The sequence below is a fragment of the Saimiri boliviensis genome, chromosome 13 (assembly GCF_048565385.1).
Source record: "Saimiri boliviensis isolate mSaiBol1 chromosome 13, mSaiBol1.pri, whole genome shotgun sequence".
In the NCBI taxonomy this organism is placed as follows: domain Eukaryota; kingdom Metazoa; phylum Chordata; class Mammalia; order Primates; family Cebidae; genus Saimiri; species Saimiri boliviensis.
The window spans coordinates 18180542-18200445 of record NC_133461.1 but is presented as its reverse complement, the minus strand read 5'-3'; positions in this window follow the sequence as shown (position 1 = coordinate 18200445).

The following is a 19904-nucleotide window of genomic DNA, read 5'->3' as shown; positions in this document are numbered from 1 at the left end:
AGACATTGCACACCTATAAATCTCAAACTCTTCAAGCATTTACTTACTGTTTAAATGTGTTTTCTCTCTGTGATTAGCCTGATGTGAAACTTTATTTTTGCCTAGTGTAGAACATAGGAAATAATGATTTCTCTTTGAAGTCAAAACACCTGAATTTGAATTCCACTTCTGCTATTTCCTTACAGTGATTGAAAAAAGTTATGAAGCTTTAGCTTTCTCATCAATAAAATTGAGAAAATGTCATTTTTCTGTCATAGTGTTGTGAAGAAAGTTATGTATGATACTATACATTAAATATTTAGTGCACAACTTTGGTTGAGAGGTTTAGATAATAAACATCAAACACAGCACAGTTCCTACAACCTGGTAAGAGGTATAAGCCAGTAAGTATGTTTTTTTTTTTTTCCTTTTTGAGACAAGGTCTCATTCTGTTGCTCAAGCTGGAGTACAGCAGCACAATCATGGCTCACTGCAGCCTTGACCTCCCAGGCTCAAGCGATACTCCCATCTCAGCCTCCTAAGTAGCTGGTATTACAGGTACGTGCCAACACACTTGGTTAAATTTTTTTGCATTTGTTTTTCCAGATACAGGGTTTTGCCATGTTGCCAGGCTGGTCTCAAACTCTTGGACTCAAATCCAACTGCCTCAGCCTCCCAAAGTGCTAGAATTACAGATTTAAGCCACGGCGCCGGCGCAAAGCCAGTAAGAATTTTTTCAGGACAAACTGGAAAGTGTAACCAAGATGAAAATGAATGCCAGTCACTGCATCACTGCTCTGGCTCAGGCAGGTATGAGCATTATTTGACTTCTGGGCTTTCTAAAGCTTGGGGCCCATGGGAACTGGAGGAGGAAGTTCCCACCAAGCAAAGAGGTTCAGGCACCTAGGAAGACTTGGGGTTGCCACAAGGGGAGCAGATGAGCAGTGCTGGTCAAAAAACGAGGATGCTACCTCAATTTCAGAAGAATTAGGTATCAAGATGTCTAACATGGAGACCACAAAGGTCACGTGCATGGCTATGAGGATGGGCACCAGGTCAACCACAGACAATTCATTCGAAAGCTGCTGGTCCAAAAATCTGCTTACCTAATAATAAACTGACCTATATATTACTTAATCCATTTCATATTTGACACATCAAATATTTTTAAGTAGTTTTCCTTTATTGTTACTCTGACTTTGGCTTTTTTTTACAGTCATAAATGAATGTAGTATATTAAACATAATCTAAAAACCCAGGGGACTATTTTCAAATTCCACCTTGATGATTAATACCCCAGTGCACAGCTTTGGTTATAAAGGTGCTTATTTTATTCCTGTATTAAGAATACTTTCTTAAATTGTGAGATATGGTATTACTAGGTAAATAAGTAGGAAGACTTTTAAATTTTTAAATTTAAGATTGTTTTCCACCGTGGTTCAATTTGCCTTCCCATTAGTAATATGTAATATTACTTTCTTAATGAAATTTGAACTAGATTTTTTAATCTTACTTTAAATGTTTTTTTGTTAATTTGATTTCCTTTGTTATTAATAAATGTATGCATTTTAAAATTTACTTTTGTAGTAAGTGTAATTTCTCATCTATGAATTGGCTGCTCATGTTGTTTGATTCTTATTGGCTTAAAGTGTCTTAGTGTTTTGGTATCAATAGGAATAGACTGTAATAAAAGATACTGTATTTGTTACAAATAGTTTCTTCAGTCTATTGTTCATGTTTGTTTTCAATTCTATATTTTTGTCTTTTTGAAACAAAAATCATATACAAGTTTTAAAGGGCTCTGCAGCAAAATAGTCCACTTATTTCCATGTGTGCTTGTGGTTACTTTTAAACTAAGAAAGTCCACCATCTAGAGACCTGACAAATACTTGATATATTATTCAGCTTTTTTTTTATGATTTAGATTTTAAACTCCTTTAATGCCTTAGAAATCTATTTCTTAGTGTTGTGTGAGGTTGAGGGTTCTAATTTCTGGCTTGGTATTTATCAGGTAAAGGATCTTAATTTATGACTCTAAATTCTTTTCTCTTTTTAATCCCTACAGTCTTCACTTTCCCCATGGCAAAGTAGGAAAAGAGATAAAAGATGAGATGTGCGTGAGGAAGACTGAGTGTTGTTTTCCTAATTAACAGTGGACTGAAAGTCTGTGAGACAGAATAACTTTCTTTGAATGTTTTCACAGTCCCCTTTGTAATATGACTTTTGCTTGTTTGTATCAAATTAACAAAGAATTGGCTTAGACAGACTGGCCCAAACATACTTAAAGTACTCATAATTAGACAAAATAATAATAATTTAAAAAAGGAACATAGAGACTCTTAAGTTTTGCTAGACTGTATAACCTGCAAAAGGTAAATATGAATATATGACTTTTAGATTATCAGAAAAGTGGAAGCATATTTCTTTTTTAAGAGAAATTGTATGCGGAATTTTGGCAGAGAATAGACTTTATCTGGCCAAATGTGGGGCGTTTGACTGTGAGACTGGACAGAAAGTCATGACCTTAACAAAGGGTTTCGGTACGAATTAAGCGGTCCTGGAAAGAACAGGTTTCTGTTGCTACTCTTTGTAGGGCCAACAGAACTGCAGTTTTAGGCAAAACAATCCATCAAAACCAATGAGGGAGGACTCGTGCAGAAGTTCAAGTTCAAAGAGGGGTCCCAAATGCCTTAAGGGTGTATGGAGAAGATACAAAATGCCAGGGCCTTGACCACAAACCATACTTGTCCTTAAGCCCTTTCTCCAGTGGCTTCTGCTTGTATCTTTTGGCAGAAAAGTAAATGACGGTTAGGAGCAGAAAGGGAGATAGCAGAACTGGGAAGCCGAGACAGATACATCATTGCTAAGTGGTATAAAAAGAGCAGAAAGAGGGGAAGAATGAAGCTAGTCCACTCAGGGAGACTTGTTTATCATTTTAAACGTGTTTTGTTCATCTGCTTGTTTCCTTGCTTACTTGCTTGTATGTTTGTTTATCTGTACCTATGAACCAAGTATTACGTTCAGAACCAAAGATAAATAAGCCTAACTATTCTGAACCTTCATCCATTCACCGAATATTCACTGAAGTTCTAATATGGGCCATCATCCTTTTTAGGAGTTGGAGATACATGCAGCAACAAAACAGACATGCTCTTTTCCCTTATAGGAACTCTACTTCTCTCTCTCTCTATCAAAATATTTAAAACATAGAAACGCAAATGAAAACACATCACATATTCCTGTAATCTCTCTGGGTTTCACAAATGTTAAACTTTTGCATATTTGTTTCAAGTTTTATTTTTAAAAGATAAATCTTATATTTCATCATAGCTACAGCTAGAGCTGCTTTAACCACTCTCATTTCATGTCCCTTCCGCTCTCCAGGGAAGTAATTAATTGTCTTGACATTGGCAGTCTTCCAATTTTCAAAAAGTATATTACTACACACATACTCGTTCATGAAAAACTTGTAGTGCAATTTTATACTTTGAGGATTTTTAAATGATATTTTAAGTTTAAAATGACAATATGTCTTTTATACTTCACATCATGATTTCAGAGAATTCATACACATTTATTAAATACCCTCTATGCCACAGGAACTACTCTAAGAGCTAGAAGAAAACAGTGAAGAAAACAACCTAAAGTCATCGTGCTCATGAAGCTTATAATAGGCTATTAGATAATGAACAACAAAACATGAAATATTCTATTAAGACTGCTGTTATGAACTGAATTTTGTATCTCCCAATATACATATGTTGAAGGTCTGACCCTCAAAGTGGCATTTTTAGAGAGAGGACCTTTAGGGAGGTAATAAGATTAAGTGAGGTCATTAGGGTAGGGCAGGCGTCCCCAAACTACGGCCCGGTGGGCCGCATGCGGCCCCCTGAGGCCATTTATCCGGCCCCCCGCCGCACTTAAGTAGGGGCACCTCTTTCATTGGTGGTCAGTGAGAGGAGCACAGTATGTGGCGGCCCTCCAACGGTCTGATGGACAGTGAACTGGCCCCCTGAGTAAAAAGTCTGGGGACACCTGGGGTAGGGTTTCGATCCCACAGGACATACGTGCTTATTAGAAGAGAAAGAGACACCAGATAGTTCTCTGAGATTGAGAGGCCTTGTGAGGACATAGCAAGATGGCACTTACCTGCAAGCCAGGAAGACAGCTCTCACCAAGAATCCAATTGCTGGCACCTTGATCAGGACTTAGAGCCTCCAGACGAGTGAGGAGGTATATTTCTGTTGCTTAAGCCTGTGGTATTTTGTTATGGCAGCCTAAGCTGACTAATGCAGCTGCTTTATAAATGATAAGTGATAACAAGAAAAATAAAAAAGCCAGAGGAAGTAATCAGGCTCAGATCAGAAGCTGAGATGAAGTATCCAGGGAGGTCTTAACCAAGACGCTAAACTTGAGGAAAACCCTGAAGGAAATGAAGGAGCTGGTAATTTGGCTATGTGAGCAATCACAGAACTACAAGTTCAAAAACTGAGACAGAAGAATCCCTGGGGCATTCTAGGAGGCAGAGGAGGAATTTAGGATGGCTGGAGTAGAGGGAAAGAGGGGTAGGGAGGGAAGAGATGAGGCCTGAGAGTAACAGAAGCCAGATCATCTAGAAACCAAGAGAGTATTTAAGCAGAAGAATGATAGGATCCAACACTCCTTTAAACAAATCGCTGTGAACAATCCTGTTGAGAAAAGACAGAGAACCAAGGGCAGAAGAAGGGAAACCTCTTGTAAAAACTCATTGCAGTAACGAAAGCAAAAGATAATGGTGGTTTCAATCAGACGAGTGGCAGTGGGGTGATGGGAAGTGATCGGGATGATCAATTTTGAAAGACCCGAGCAACTGTCATCATCATCTTGGCAGTAACAGAAGTGAGGAAGGCTGCACAGGGAATAGCTTTGAGCTCCTGGGAGTCAAAGTCCAAGACTTACAGATGAGATTGTGATTAAATGGGCTGTGAGACAGAGGGGTCTGGAACTTAGGGGAAAGATCTGGGCTGGCAGTGTAACTTTAAAGTCATTAGCACGAGGATGACATTTAGAGTCACAAAAATAGGTGAGGTCACTGAAAGAGTAAATGTTGCTTGAAAAGAGTACTCCAATTTTAGAGATGATAATTAACCAGAAAAGAAAGATTGAGAGATTGGCCAGAAATTGAGGAGGAGAACCAGGTGTCATAGTTGGATGTTAGATGAAGAAAAAAGTTTCCAAGGGAAGTCATCAGACAAATCAAATTTATCAGTGCGGATATATGTAGATCAAGGCCATTCATTTATTTCCCATATCATTTTCTATTATGTGAATACAGCCATTTTTATTTATATACTCCTATAATAATAGGTACTTTGGTTATTTACGAGGTTTCACTTTTATCAGTAATGTAGCAATGAGCATCTGTGTTCATAAATAATAGCTGTTTTAGGGTATAACTAGATGAAAAAATGTTGAGTTGTAGAATATACAGCCTCAACTTTTCTAGCTGTTGCCAAATTGCTTTCAAAGTGATTGTGCCAATGTATACATCTACCAGTAATGTTTGGGACCTCACATTCTCACTCACACTTGTTTTTGATTTATTTTTGACAGATGAATGTAAAGTTTTAAAACACTTTTTAACAGCTTGATTGAGGTATGATTGATATGTAAAGAACTATCCATATGTAAAGTGTACACTTTGATGAGTTTGGGTATATACAAACACTCATGATACCATCACCACAATCAAGGTAATAAACATATCCATCAGCTCCCGAAGTTTCTCTGTGTTCTTTCATTTTTTTTTTTTTTGTTTTTAGTTTTTCTTTTCATGGTAAGAACACTTGAAATCTATCCTTAATATATTTTGAAATACACTAAGCAGTATTGTTGGCAATAGACGCAACCTTGTACAGTAACTCTCTGGAATTCAGTCAGCTTGCTTAACTTAAAATGTATACACATTAAATAACTCCCCATTTTCCTCACCCCTCAGCTGGTAGTAACCATGACTGCATTCTCTGCTTCTTTAAGTGTGAGTACCTTAGACACCTCATATTAGTAGAATTGTGCAGTATTTGTCTTTCCATGACTGGCTTATTTCACTTAGAATAATGTCTGCCCGGTCCATCCAAGTTGTTGCAAATAGCCTTTGTAGCAAAGGAATTAATCAACAACATAAAAAGCAACATATGAAAAGGGAGAAAACATTTACAAACCAAATACTGCCAAGGATTTATATTTCCAAAATATGTAAGGCATTTAAACAACTCAATAGATGAAAAAACAAAATAAAACAAAACAAAAAACCCAAATACAAATGGGCCAAAGAACTTGAACAGACATCTCTTTAAAGAAGACATATAAATGGTCAACAGATATATTCTTAAAATATGTCTACTAATTTTTAAATATATCTACTAATTACAAGAAAAATGCAAATCAAGACTACAATGAGATATTATTTCACATGTGTTAGGATTGCTATTATATAAAAAAGACAAGCGCTGACAAAAATGTGAAACAATTTGAACTTCTGTACACTGTTGGTGGGAATGTAAAATGGTGGGGCAGCTATGGGTAACAGTATGAACATTTCTCAAAAAATTAAAAATAGAAATATATAACCTCTCAATCCCACTTCTGGTTACATATCCAAAAGAACTGAAGTCAGTATGTCAGAGAGATATCTGTACTCTCAGGATAATTGAAGCATTACTCACAATTACCAAGATACAAAAACAACTCAAGTGTTTCTAGACAAATGACTAAATAAAGAAAATACGATATGTATGCATACACAATAAAATATTATTCAGCCTTTAAAAGAAGGTACGTTGTTTTAATTGGCATTTTCCTGAGAGTTGTAATAAAATTATTCCCATGTAAAATGCTTATTCATAACCATCCATTTTTCAACTGGGTTGTTTTTTATTCTTATTAATTTGCAGAAGTTTCTTATGTATGCTGGATACTAAATCTATCTTTGTTAAATATATTGCAAATGATTGTTTCTTTCAGTATACAGCTTATAGTCTAAATTTGTTTACAGTATTTTTAATTATATTCATTAAAAGCTTTAATGTATAGAGCATAGTTGAGAGAAATTAGTTTTATAAGGAGAATATGGAATATTTTTATAGATAAATTTTAAATTTGATAAGAAGTAGAGTGAGTTTTCCACCTGTAAGCCACTAAGTCAAATCAATCAATCAGTGCAAATAATCAATTCATCAAAAGAGCATTCTCACCAAGTATATTTTGATAGTAGAAGGCTAATGGGTAGAGTTCTTTTGTGGAGTAAGGAAAACAAACAAAAAAAAAAACACCCAGGGAAACTAAGGGAATTCTGAATCACACTGAGCATGCAGTAGAGGTGATAGAATGCAACTTTACAGTAGCACTTGTTTGATTTTTCCAAGCTAGGCACAACATCTCAACTGAAAGCATGGAAATAGCACACACAGATTTCCATAGCACTGAGGTTTCCTAGGAGGCTCTGAATAGCCCAGGCCCCAAAAAACAAGGAGTTTTACATGGAAGTGGAGAAGGGATATCCCAGAAATAGCAGAAACAAGTAAGGGTACTGCTGCCTCACCAGACTCAATCGTATCCTCCCAAAATGCGTATGTTGAAGCTGTAGCCCTCAATGTGTCTTATTTGAAGATATGGCCTCAAAGGACATCATTAATGTTAAATGAGTCATAAGGGTAGTAGGACCCTGATATGACAGTGTTCTTAGATGAAAAAGAAGAGACACAAGGGAGCTCTCCTCCCCTACCTCTCCACCCTGCAATCCAAGAAGAGAGCCCTCTCCAGACACACATCCTGCTGGCACCTTGATCCTGGAATTCCAGTCTCTGTAACTATTAGAAAATAAATGTATGTTATTTAGGCCATGCAGTCTATGACATTTTTTTTTTAATGGCAGCCTGAATGGACCAAGACATGGGGTAAGGGAAAATGAGCCACCTCCATCTGAGAGGCCTCAGCAAGAATTCTATATCAAAGGAAGATTAAGGTTTCTGTAAAGAAAAAGAGAGTGGCAGTTTTCTGTAAGAGCTGAAGATGTAGGTCAGTTTGCTTCCCAGGAAACTGAAACTGAGATGAACATAGTTGTCTTCACTCTACAAAATGTCTCAAAATTACTGTTAATTTCATTTTAGAACCCCATACTAAAATACAAATCTTAATATTTATAACAGCAATGCTAAACAGTTTTCATGCTTCAAATTTTTAATTGTTTTTCCATTGGGTTTCTTAAAATGATTTTTTACATTGTATTTCTACATGATGACATGTGAGCATTTCTGGATGCCATTTCTGCATTTTCAAGTAACATTGTGGAAATAAATTTTTGGGGAGTTCCAATAAATGGAAAGCCTAATTCAATTAGAATTTTTACCATATTTTGTTCTTTTGTCACCAATTTTTGATAATTTATGTGTTATATGGTAATTTTAATAGAATGAATATCTCATACATCTGGTGACTATTATATCTTGAAAATGTATAGACTTATTTTAGGCACTTCTTTAACTTTTATTTCAACATAAATATTCATTTTGATTTTTAAACCAATTGCGGCATATGCATAAAAATAAACATATAAAACTAATAAAAATTTATATAAAATTCAAAACTATCACAATGACCATATCAGCTGTCAGTGTTCCAGAAAATGTTTAACTGACTTGTATATATGCTGCTGTGATATATGCTAGGTGCCAAGAATGCTAACTTATTACATACTCAGTAGTTCTACAGATATGTTTAAAGGAGAAAATAATCGTGTACATTACTTTTTATCAACACAGAAATGGAAACAGATGACATTACTATCTATGCCAAACCAATCTGAGAATAATCTTTCAACTTGCAGAGGTCACAAAACAGCCTTATTCACTCAATTAAATTTTCATCAGCATTCTCATTATTTCTGAACTAGACACACATCTTCACATGTTTCTAAAAGTTAGTTTTATTGTATTTTCTTTACTCTTAGCAATGGTAACCCTACAATGCTATTCATCTCTTCATAAGATAACTTCTATTATTTTTACCATAATTACAATATTGTAGTTTACATAGAGCAACTAGTATAAGATCTAGAGAAGAAAGATGCATACAACCTTTGAGCATGTCTCACGAATATTTCACTTTGCTAGTGGATTTAGAATCAGAAATCTCAGTGGTACATCGCCCTATAATGGCCTCTAATGAGATCCATGGTTATAAAAGTATAATAAGTTCTAATAATTTTATGTAGAGATGTTTTTCTCATTTAAGAGTTTGGCTTTTACTATCAATCACAATGTAAATATATCTTCTGTGATAAATCTAGTTGCTCCTGAAGAGTTTTAATATTTATCTGTCTGCCTTGTAAATACATTATTGAAAGCAAAGGTAAGAAGATGATCTTGGAAATAAATCTATTTTAATGTGATACTTTTTAATAATACATAAATTTTAGAACTTTGAACTCCAAATAAGTAAAAATTTAAGAAAAGATAATTTAGAATAGAGTGTGAAAGAATAGCAAATAGGTTACCCTAATCCTGCAAGCAATATTAAATTTAAAAATTTGGGATGCATTTATTCATTTATTTTTATTATTATGTTTTTTCTGAGACAGGTTCTTCTCTGTCTCCCAGGCTGGAGTACAGTGGTGTGATCATGGCTCACTGTAGTCTTGTCCTCTATCTCTGGGGTTCAAGCCGCCTCAGCCTTTTAACTTTAGCCAGAAGCATATGCCACTACACCTGGCTAACTTTTTGTATTTTTTGTAGAGACAGGGTTTTGCCATGTTGCCCAAACTGGTCTGGAAATCCTGGGCTCAAGCAATCCTCCCACATTGCCCTCCCAGAGTGTTAGTATTATGGGAGTGAGCCACCATGCCTGGCCAGAATTTATTTTTATTAAAACAAAAATAAAAGAGTAAAGAAAGACAGATAAAACATTAATTGAACTGTGTATCCACAAGCATCCCAAAAGGACAGAAAACAATTTGAAATTTCCTTTTCAGTATTAGTGTTTTTTTGTTTTTGTTTTTCTCATATCTTCATTTCAGGCTTTTGTATTCTTGTTATCTTTTAGTGGACTAGTAGTGATATAATTGGTGCTCATGGCTTTTTATCGGCAATGGGAATTCCTTTTTACTCCTTTCTGTTTATGTATCATTTTGCAGGTTGCAGCAAGGTTTTTTGGCTCTTTAAAAAGGGCCTGTCAAAAGCCAAGAGAGCAAAAGACAATGTGGAGATTACAGGCAGGAGACAAGGGCCAGATTTGTTAATGAAACATTTGTGTCTGGCTGAGCTGGCTGTCCTTGGGGTGGATGTAGCTAGTGAACCTTGGGTCTACAGAGCAGATGTTCCCTCTACAGAGACCAAAGACCATATACTTCCTACTGTTCTGAAAATGAAGATGGGGGATGTCAGAAGACAAGCCAAACAAGCTTTCACGTGTTTCCCATTGTGTTTGCCCACATCTTAAATATACTAGATAGCCCAGTGGACATGCCTTTTAATTTAACCACCCCCTACAGAGCTGAGATAAATATGGCTACATGAAACTAACTTTAGTGTTAGAGTTCATTTTGTCACATCACTCAGTAATTATAACTTCAAGGGCAGTCCCTCAAGTTAAGAAAGAGCAAATACTACTCTCAATTTTAAAATTGACAATGATCTTTCAGTTAATACTATCACTTCTAAAAAGCATAAGGATATATCTCTGCAGTGCCCAACTAGATGTAATGTGCTTAAGTAATGAGGATGCTGAAATGATTATTTTTTTGATACATATAAAGAATAGTGTTCTCACTGTCAGTGTTTATTTCCTTATTGCTTTGACATTACCAGTGGGATATTTCCAGAACTTTTCAGCCCAAGCTAAATAACCTGTCATTTTTCTGCAGTTGAGGAGAATTTTACACTACGTTTTCTATAAATATTTTCTTACTTTCTTATTCTAACGTGAAAGTCCAATATTTTTGATGATTCCAAATGTAATTTTAAAAAACTTATTTAAAGCACAGTGTTTATCTCAAATTTGTAGTTATCTTACTTTCAATGAGAAGCTACATTTTATTATCCTAACAAAAGAAATTGTAGGCATTTACTTTGATACAGTTCAAGGCCAGGAAAGAAAGGACAGTGGTCTGGCTTTTCACACTGTAGGACATAGGCAAATACAGATACCTACAACCATATTTCCCAAGATATTAGTCAACTCATAAACATTATTCAACTCATCAACAAAAGTGCTCACCAACTCCAACTGCTAAATTTGTCATACAAGAAAAATCACTGGGAGCATCTTTTCTCCTGGTACATTGTGAGTTTTTCCCTGGGATTTTAGAAAGTACCCTCTTCAAGTACTGATATAATTATCATATGGCAAAGTAAACATTAGTTCAAGTCTTATGAATATATTCCATTTTTGGCATGACATTTTAAAATAAAAGATTAATAAAGCTATCCAATAAGTATCCAGAAAATCTAGCTCTGTATGTTCTCTAAACCTGGCTTATTTTCCTTTTCTTTTAATTATATACTTAAAGATGTCATTTTCTGACAGCATTCAAGAAAAACAGAGACCAGTATGAAAAAATCTTGAACCTGGATCACCATAGATAGCATTTTGTGTATTTTATATTAAATATAAGTATCATCTTCCAAATACGTTATTTGATAATCCCTTGGAAGCTGCAGGTTAAAATGAAATCTAATGTTCCCAGTTCAGCTTCTCACAACTTGGTACTGAGATAAGAGAATTTGCAAAGCATGGAAAGTCATTACCAACATTTCCATGATCGGCAGGACCTTACAGCTCTGTTCAGCGTTCCTCGAGTGACTGGCTTTTGGTTTAACCCAGCTGATGGAGTGCTCATGCTCTATTTCCCCACTATTGCCACCAGACATACTCTTCTTTAGGAAGTCAACTTCTCTGCCAAGCAGAAAATGAGGAATCCATCTTGCTCTGTGTGGGTACAGCCACTTCACACCCATCAGCACTTTTCCTGACACTCTCAGTTGAATAGTAAAACTTCCAGATAGTAAATTTTTATGAAATAAGCAAAGGAAATAATATTGACATTTTGCATTCCAGTAATAGCCCTAATAAGTAATGACCTTTTGGTGGTGACAAGAATAAGAGAAGCTCTGAGAAGAGTTAGTGCCTGTTTTTCTTTTTCTTCCTTTCCTTTGCTTTTTCCTTTCCTTTCCTTTCTTTTCCCTTGTTCAAAATAAAAGAGATTTGGCAACTGGGAATTGACAATCTTATCATAGTCCAGTAGAGTTTAAACTTGATAAAATCCTAATAACAGACATTAAAATTATGCTAATAGCTGTACCTATTAACTGGATGTCTGGCTAAATCTCTGCAATGAGATTTTCATTCAGCAATGAAATGTCTAAAAAATGGATGAAAGGCAAAACACATACTTTGTCCACTGGCAAGTGGTGAGTCTTCACAAAAGCACCTATCTGAGGATGAGAAAACAACACAACAATAACAACAAAATAACAACAAAGGAACCTGTGTTAGGATACAGGAGAAAATAAGTAGTAATCATCTTCCTAAAAGTTGAGAAGATAACACCAAGAACAAGGAATAATTACATTAAAAGGAAATTATCATCGCTTTTGTAGACTCGTAGGTGTAAAAAATGCATGAATTCTGTGGTATACATATGAAAGGAACATCACAACAGGCTGGTGTGGATATAATACAGGATGAATTGAAATGGGCGACAGCTCAGAAAAGGAGGATTAGGAGAAAACTCAAATGCAATGAAAGCATTAAATGCATATTAAGAGCAGCAGACAGTAAACTTAATTAAAAATCAAATCAGTGATGAAATGAGAACTTCAATTATTTTTCCAGAATGCAACAAAAATGACCAAGAGATTACAAATAAGGGGACAGAAGGAAAAAATAAGATAAGTGTGAAAGACAAAGTATAGAAGAATAACTTAGGTGTCTCAAGGGAGGTAAACCAATTTGCAAATAAGTAGAATCTGAAACAAGCTAACAAAAATCAGAGGACGTCAACTGAAAAGTCATACTCTCATATTACACATTAAATCAAGGAAGAGTCCCACACCTAGACACCCTTAGCAAAATTTTGATTTAAATGGTAAAATAAAATATAAAAAGCCCATCCAGAAAAACTGGCTGCCTTTATATTTTTTCTCTGCATTAAAGTGCCAGAAAATATTGGCATATTATCTAAAATGTTTTTAAAGGAAAAGGCTGTAATCAAAGAATTTCTTAACTAGCTAAATTGTCTTTCATTTGTGAAGCTAAAAGAAAAGACATTCTCTGATAGGCAAAATGTGCAAAATATATGAATCATGTGTCCATCTTAGAAACAAATAACATAAGATATATTTCAGATCAGACCACAATCAGAATTAGGAATTTAAGAAGGCATAAACAGCAATAGATACAGTAGAGATGAATTTGCATTTATTTTCCCATTCTATAAAAAATGACAAGAGAAACATATTTAAACTATGAACAAGAATTTAAGCATAAAGAAATGCATTATAGTATAATTGTAGCAACGTTGTTAAAATTACTGAATATTCAGTAATAGAGTAACATACAACAAGGTAAGTTAATGCTTAATTCTAATGGTAGGGTTTAATTTTATGATGAAATATTTAGTAAGAAGCAGAGTATGAAATGAATAATCCATGAATTTACAGTGTAAAGGAAAAGCCCGTGTAACTTTTATCGATAATATTTTATATCTTTAAAAAGAGATCCAGTGTAAATATTAGAAATACTAACTTTTTAAAATTTGGAGGTAATGGATACATAAGTCTAATTGTTATTTTATTACATGTCGTTTCTCTCATTTTTTTTTTCCAAAAGAAAAAAGATTCTAGGTAATAGATTGTAAGAAAAAATTTACCAAACGAGTTACATTTGGAAACTGATAGTATGGATTCTTTTTTTCTCTAACCACTTTAGGTTTTTTATTAGTTTTTTCATATTCCTGACAGAAAGAAACACAGTGGCCAAATGAAAGAAAAATACATCATAGTCGATTAGAAAAAAAATAGGCTTAGAAATAAGAGCATTTCGAAACACCCTAATACACACCAATTATTAGTTAAACGAAACTTAATCTACCTATCAATTTTGTCATTTATAAAGTAAAAGAGATAATTTCTGCTTTCTATAATTATTATGAGGATTAAGTAATAAAATGCTTTGAAGCAATACATCTCTGTAAGGAAGATATTTTTTGAATGACTATCTTTTTGGGGGAGAGAAATTACTTTAACTGTAGATTGGTTTGGTCTGTGATTTAGAAGCACAGCAATTGTTCTTTCAGTTATAACTGAAGTTAAGCCAATGAACAAAGCTCCCTAACAGATACCATTGCCATTTTACGTGGAAGACGGAGTAAAACATTAATTTTATTCTCTGTCTTTGGCCATATTAAGGAGACCAATAAGGGCAGAAGCTGAAATTTTGTTGTATAGGAGGGAGCCCTTATTCATTAGGGTGGGACAGGTTCAAGCATCAAAGAGAAAGAAACAAAAGAAAAAAAGAAAAAAAGAAACAATCAATAGAGGAAGTGGGCAGTGAGGTGTTCTAATGCCTCTGGGCAGGCAAGTGGCCAGATCCAGAGAAGCAGCAAGTAACTGTCTAGTCATCTGAAGCAGCTCCTCTGTGTCCCCAAAACACATTTCCCAGGCTTTCTGGTAGTGAGATTTGCCAACTCAGCTCAGTTGCACTGAGCTCTGGCTAATCGAATATACGTAGAATGATGTGCATTCCAAAACAATGTGCCCAACTTATAAAATGCTCCCAGCATGATACTTAACCAGGTTTCCTTTCACTAACTTAATGCAACCCTTGAGGGCACATGTTGAAAAAGGGAGAGCCACAGATGGATGGAGCCTGGCCCTGGTTATTGCAGAGACAAGGCATTTCTATCAAGAAGCAGCACTCACTTTGGGTTTTCCATGAGCGCAAAATAAACATTTATGTTATAATGGCTAATACTGTCCTAAATAATCCAGGTTTCCTTATATGTGGAAGTGGCAAGGTAAATGTGAGTGAGTGTGTGTGTGTGTGTGCGTGTGTGTGTGTGTGTGTGTTTTCACCCACAATTCTTGACTTGTAACTCCCCTAGACCTTGCTACAGTAAACAGCATGGCTCAAACATTCTCCTACCCTCCTTTCACCTGCCCATGACAGGACTTTAGTCACAATATGGGTCATAAGATGCTCATACAAAAGAGAGATCTACCCCATACCCTGGAGGAAAGAATGCTACACAATGAGACCAAGAAGGATCTAAACAGATAAGCCTGGCTGGGTTTAGATCAAACCCTTTTTGTCTAATCACATTTCAACATGGCTATCCATGGTTCAATCATGCCTATCCAATTAAGTCTCCACAAAAAGGCCCAGGGAATGGGATTCAGGAGAGCTGAACATGTCGGGTCTGATAGGATACTGAATGGGAACTCATCCATATGCAGGGAGAGGGGTGCACCTCGACTCCATAAGGACAGACACTCCCGCACTTGGAACCCTTCTTGATCTCACCCTATGGATCTCTTCATCTGGCAGTTTATTTGTATCCTTAAAATATCCTTTGTGATAAATCAATAAATAAAGTATTTCCCTGAGTTCCACGAGCTCCTCTAGCAAATTAGTGAAACCCAAAAAGGGGGTCATGGGAAATACAATTTGAAGATAATTGGTCAGAATTTCCAGAGACCTGGAGTTGCGACTGATGTCTAAGGAGGGCAGTTTTGGGGACTGCACCCCCAGTCTGTGGGATCTGACAGTATCCTTAGGTAGATAGTGTTGGAATTGAACTGGGGGACACCCAGCTGGTGTCCACTGCAGAATAGCTCACTTGATAGTGGGGAGAAACATCCCTCCCAGATTTAGTTACAGAAATCTTGTGTTGACTATCATGTTGAATGAAATAACAGGAAAAAGGCACTTTAGAGTGCATTTGAGTTTCTTCAAACAGTGAAGATACAAAAACAGACGGCCAAAAACCCATGAGTACAATTACAGAGATCAAAGACAATGGGAGTCCTCACAAAGGGCCTCAGAAACAAATGATTCCGAATCAAGGGAGTAGAATGTGAGCGAGATACTGGGGCATAGCAGCAGGCATGGAGCCAAGATTTGTTGATTTAATTGTCTTGCATTGACCTGAAGACAGTATTAGCAGCAAAGACGGAACTGAAAATCAAAGGGAGTTTATGTGATATCTTATTCCACTGGCATAGTAATATGTCCTCATGGACCCTATTATTTGGGAAACAAAATGAAGAAACCACACAACACTGCCTTTGATTCCATATTTCCCTTGTAGTTATCACTCAGTTTCACTGCTCTTTCGAGCCAGACCTCAGGACAGAGGAAATTGTTTACACATATCATTTCCCATCATTTCTTCAGGAGTCCTCATCACATGCCAATGTGGTATCTGCTTTTACCATTCCCCTACAACCTTTCCTGCAAAACTGACCAATGACCTTTATAAAGACAAATCCAGGAGAAAATGTTCAGGCCCCAAGTTACTTTCTTTTTGTCTGTCTCTCTCTCTCTCTCTCTCTCTCTCTCTCTCTCTCTCTCTCTCTTTCTCTCTCTCTGTATAATAGAGAGAATTATAGTGCATTCTTCAAAGATTTGTTATTAAGGGTCAAATGAGATAATGCAGGAGTTGTTAGACTCATGCCTGGCACACACTAAAAGGTCTATTACTACTATTACATTTCCATGCTTTTACCCTTTTTGTTATTTTTGTTTTGTTATTTTTATTTCATGCTTTTTTGTTAAAAAAAAAAATTTAACAAAATGTCTTTTGGCCACGCTGGATTTCTCTCTGCTCCTTGATGGGCAAAGTTTTGTTCATTCCCATCGTCCCCACCATGGTACAGTCCATATGTTCTTTCCTCACCCTGGAATGCTTCTTCCAATTTGACTTTTTTTTTTTAATTCTTCCCTTTGTAGAGTTTTTTCTTATGACCACCTTATCTAAAATAGATCCTCATTTTAATATTTTATGGTGTCCCATTTTTTTTTTCCTCCATGGCACATAAAACAATTTGTAATTATTTTGAAACACACACACACACTCACATCCATCTATTTAGTTATTTTTTCTCTCCTTACATTATAGGCTTTATGATGTTAAGGTCTATGGAGGGTTTGCTCACCTAGGACCTAACACACTTCCACGAACATGTTAGGTTGTCAATAAATATTTATTTATGAAGAATAAATGAAGTAATGTACCTGTTGTTAGTACTGGGTTATATTTCAAAGATTATATAGTCAGTGATGCAGAGAGAAAGAAGCAGGCAATAGACAGTGCTTCACATAAATGCATTAATAGAATGTAAACATTTAATATTTAGGTATGATAAATTTTATAGCAGTTCATTGATAATTCACATTCAGATAGTAATTATGACATTTTTATGTAATGTAAAGTGCATGCATATAAGATTAAAGTAATCCTATAGTCTTCATAGAATCCCTGTTAGCTCTGGAAATGGTTTCTGCTTGAAGCAAACTCTCAAAATGGTGCCTAGGATAAAGACATGAAAAAGTAGATTCTCCACACACACTGATTAATTAATTAATTAATTAATTAGTTAACTATTTCCTTGAAGTGGTTAGGTAGCTATAATTGCTACATTTCTAAGTGACTTGCCTCTAACTCCAGTTTGATGGCAGCAATTCTGCCAAGGGAAATTGGCTGCAATTTCTGGCTAAGCCCAGCTTACTTTAATATTTTGGCTTTTCCCCAAAATATTTATAGTTTTCTTTTCACATCCAGTGATTTACTATTCAACCATGATTCACAGAGGTTAAAAGCACCAACCTTAGTACATACACAGTGTTGCTGTCACTGTCTTGAACAAAATGTTTTCATTCCATGGGTATGGCAAAGAATTACCAATCATCAATTATATGCTCTCTCCTACTTTCATTCCAAACCTATTTTTACTGAGAGTATATTATACACCAGACATTAGAGATGACTTTCGTGGGATCATGGAGAGAGGGATAACAAATGTGTCTCCGTGAACACAAGAACACTTTGCTACTTTTTAAAACGGTTTACATGCCACAGATACCTCCAAACTGCCTCTGTGAGTTGTTGATTCTATAGCATTGAGAGAGGAAAGTCCAGAATGTTTCTGGTATATAACATGAAAAATTAAATAGCAGTATGATTACTACCATTGATTAAAATAAGAAATTCTCTCCCAAAGGATATACATCTGTCTTAAGGAGTATAATGGGAATTGTGTGATGCAGGTTCACCTTTACAAGACAAGAGACTTTAGGTGAGAGATTACATTTCAACTGAGCACAATATCAAGAGGTTTAGGTCTCCTACCAACATCCACATGTAGTCCCTCAAGCAAGGACTTGTAAGAATGATGAAGATTGTCTTTGTATGCGTCCCCCCTTCCCTTTTGAAATCTTCTCTCAAACCATTTCCTTTGCCCAAGAGATTCTCAGGGCTCAGATACTCCTCTCTATCAAAAGCCTGAACAACGTGCCTTGCACACACTTAAAATACATCTTCCCCATGGTCGTCATCTTCTATCTTGGGATTTTCCATCCTGCTAAATGGTAAACAGGATGGAAAATGCTAAAAACAACACTTGACTAATTGGTTAACTGGTTCTCTAGGTTGTAAGTCCCAATCCTAAGTGGAGAAGGGAAAATGAAGATTCCTAATGCCAAATCTTTCTTTTATTCTAATCCTTGAATTTCTCTTCTATTATCTATTAGTACTAGCAGCTTAAGTTTCTTTTGGGGCTCATTTGTTTCATGTGCACCACAGTAGCAATCTAGACCTTTTCTTTCAAAAATAGATTAGGAATCTATAATTTCCCACCAATTTTTAAAATCTCATTATCCTTTTTCAAAGTTATAGTCTATTTATTGTTTATCTCTCTTCTCATTTTTATTTTTCTAGTTAACCACAACCAAGCTCTTATTCAATTGCTGATCCCAAACTACACTTTCCAGTTTAAAAATTTTAAAGAGGGTTAAACATCTCCACTCATTCATTTGTTCACTTATTCATTCATTCACTAAACATTTCTGCCAGAAACTACAGTTGGTACTGGGGATGTTGTAACTCCATTCCAATTCTAGTGAGTGAAGGAGTTCATAAAGTGTAGAGTATTTTTAATAAAAAAAAGAGAAAGCAAACACTGACCTCATTTCAGACTTTTTAAAATCCAAGTAAGAAGTCAGAATACATTTTAAACTTAAAAGAAGTGCATGGATATTTAAGCATTTGCAACGTCAGTTAATTCGTATTGGCGAATCCCTGAGCAATCTTGCTTACATTAAAAGAGAATGTTTTGTTTTGTTTTTCTAGTACACGTATACAATGGGAAGAAAGAAAGCAGCAACCGTAAATTTTCTGTCTCATTAAAAAAAAGAAATCCTGTATCCTGTACTAACGTGGTTAAATATGTGGACTGACATTTAGGATTTCTAACAAAAACTCTCTGCTACTGGCTGGGTGCAGTGGCTCACACCTGTAATCCCAGCACTTTGTAAGGCTGAGGCTGGTGGTTCATGAGGTCAGGAGATCAAGACCAGCCTGGCCAACATGATGAAACCCTGTTTCTACTAAAAATACAAAAATTAGCTGGGCATGGTGGCACATGCCTATAAACCTCGCTACTTGGGAGGCTAAGGCAGGAGAACTGCCGAACTAAGACCTGAGAGGTGGAGGTTGCAGTGAACTGAGATCACGCCACTACACTCCAGCCTGGGCTACAGAGCAAGGCTCTGTCTCAAAAAAAAACACCTCTACCATTGATATTTTTATGGCCAGGATTGAACTCTGGATGACAGGGAGTTCTCAAGGTCCCAGGCAGCTTGTGAAACCTCTCCCTAGAGCCCTAGAGCACAAT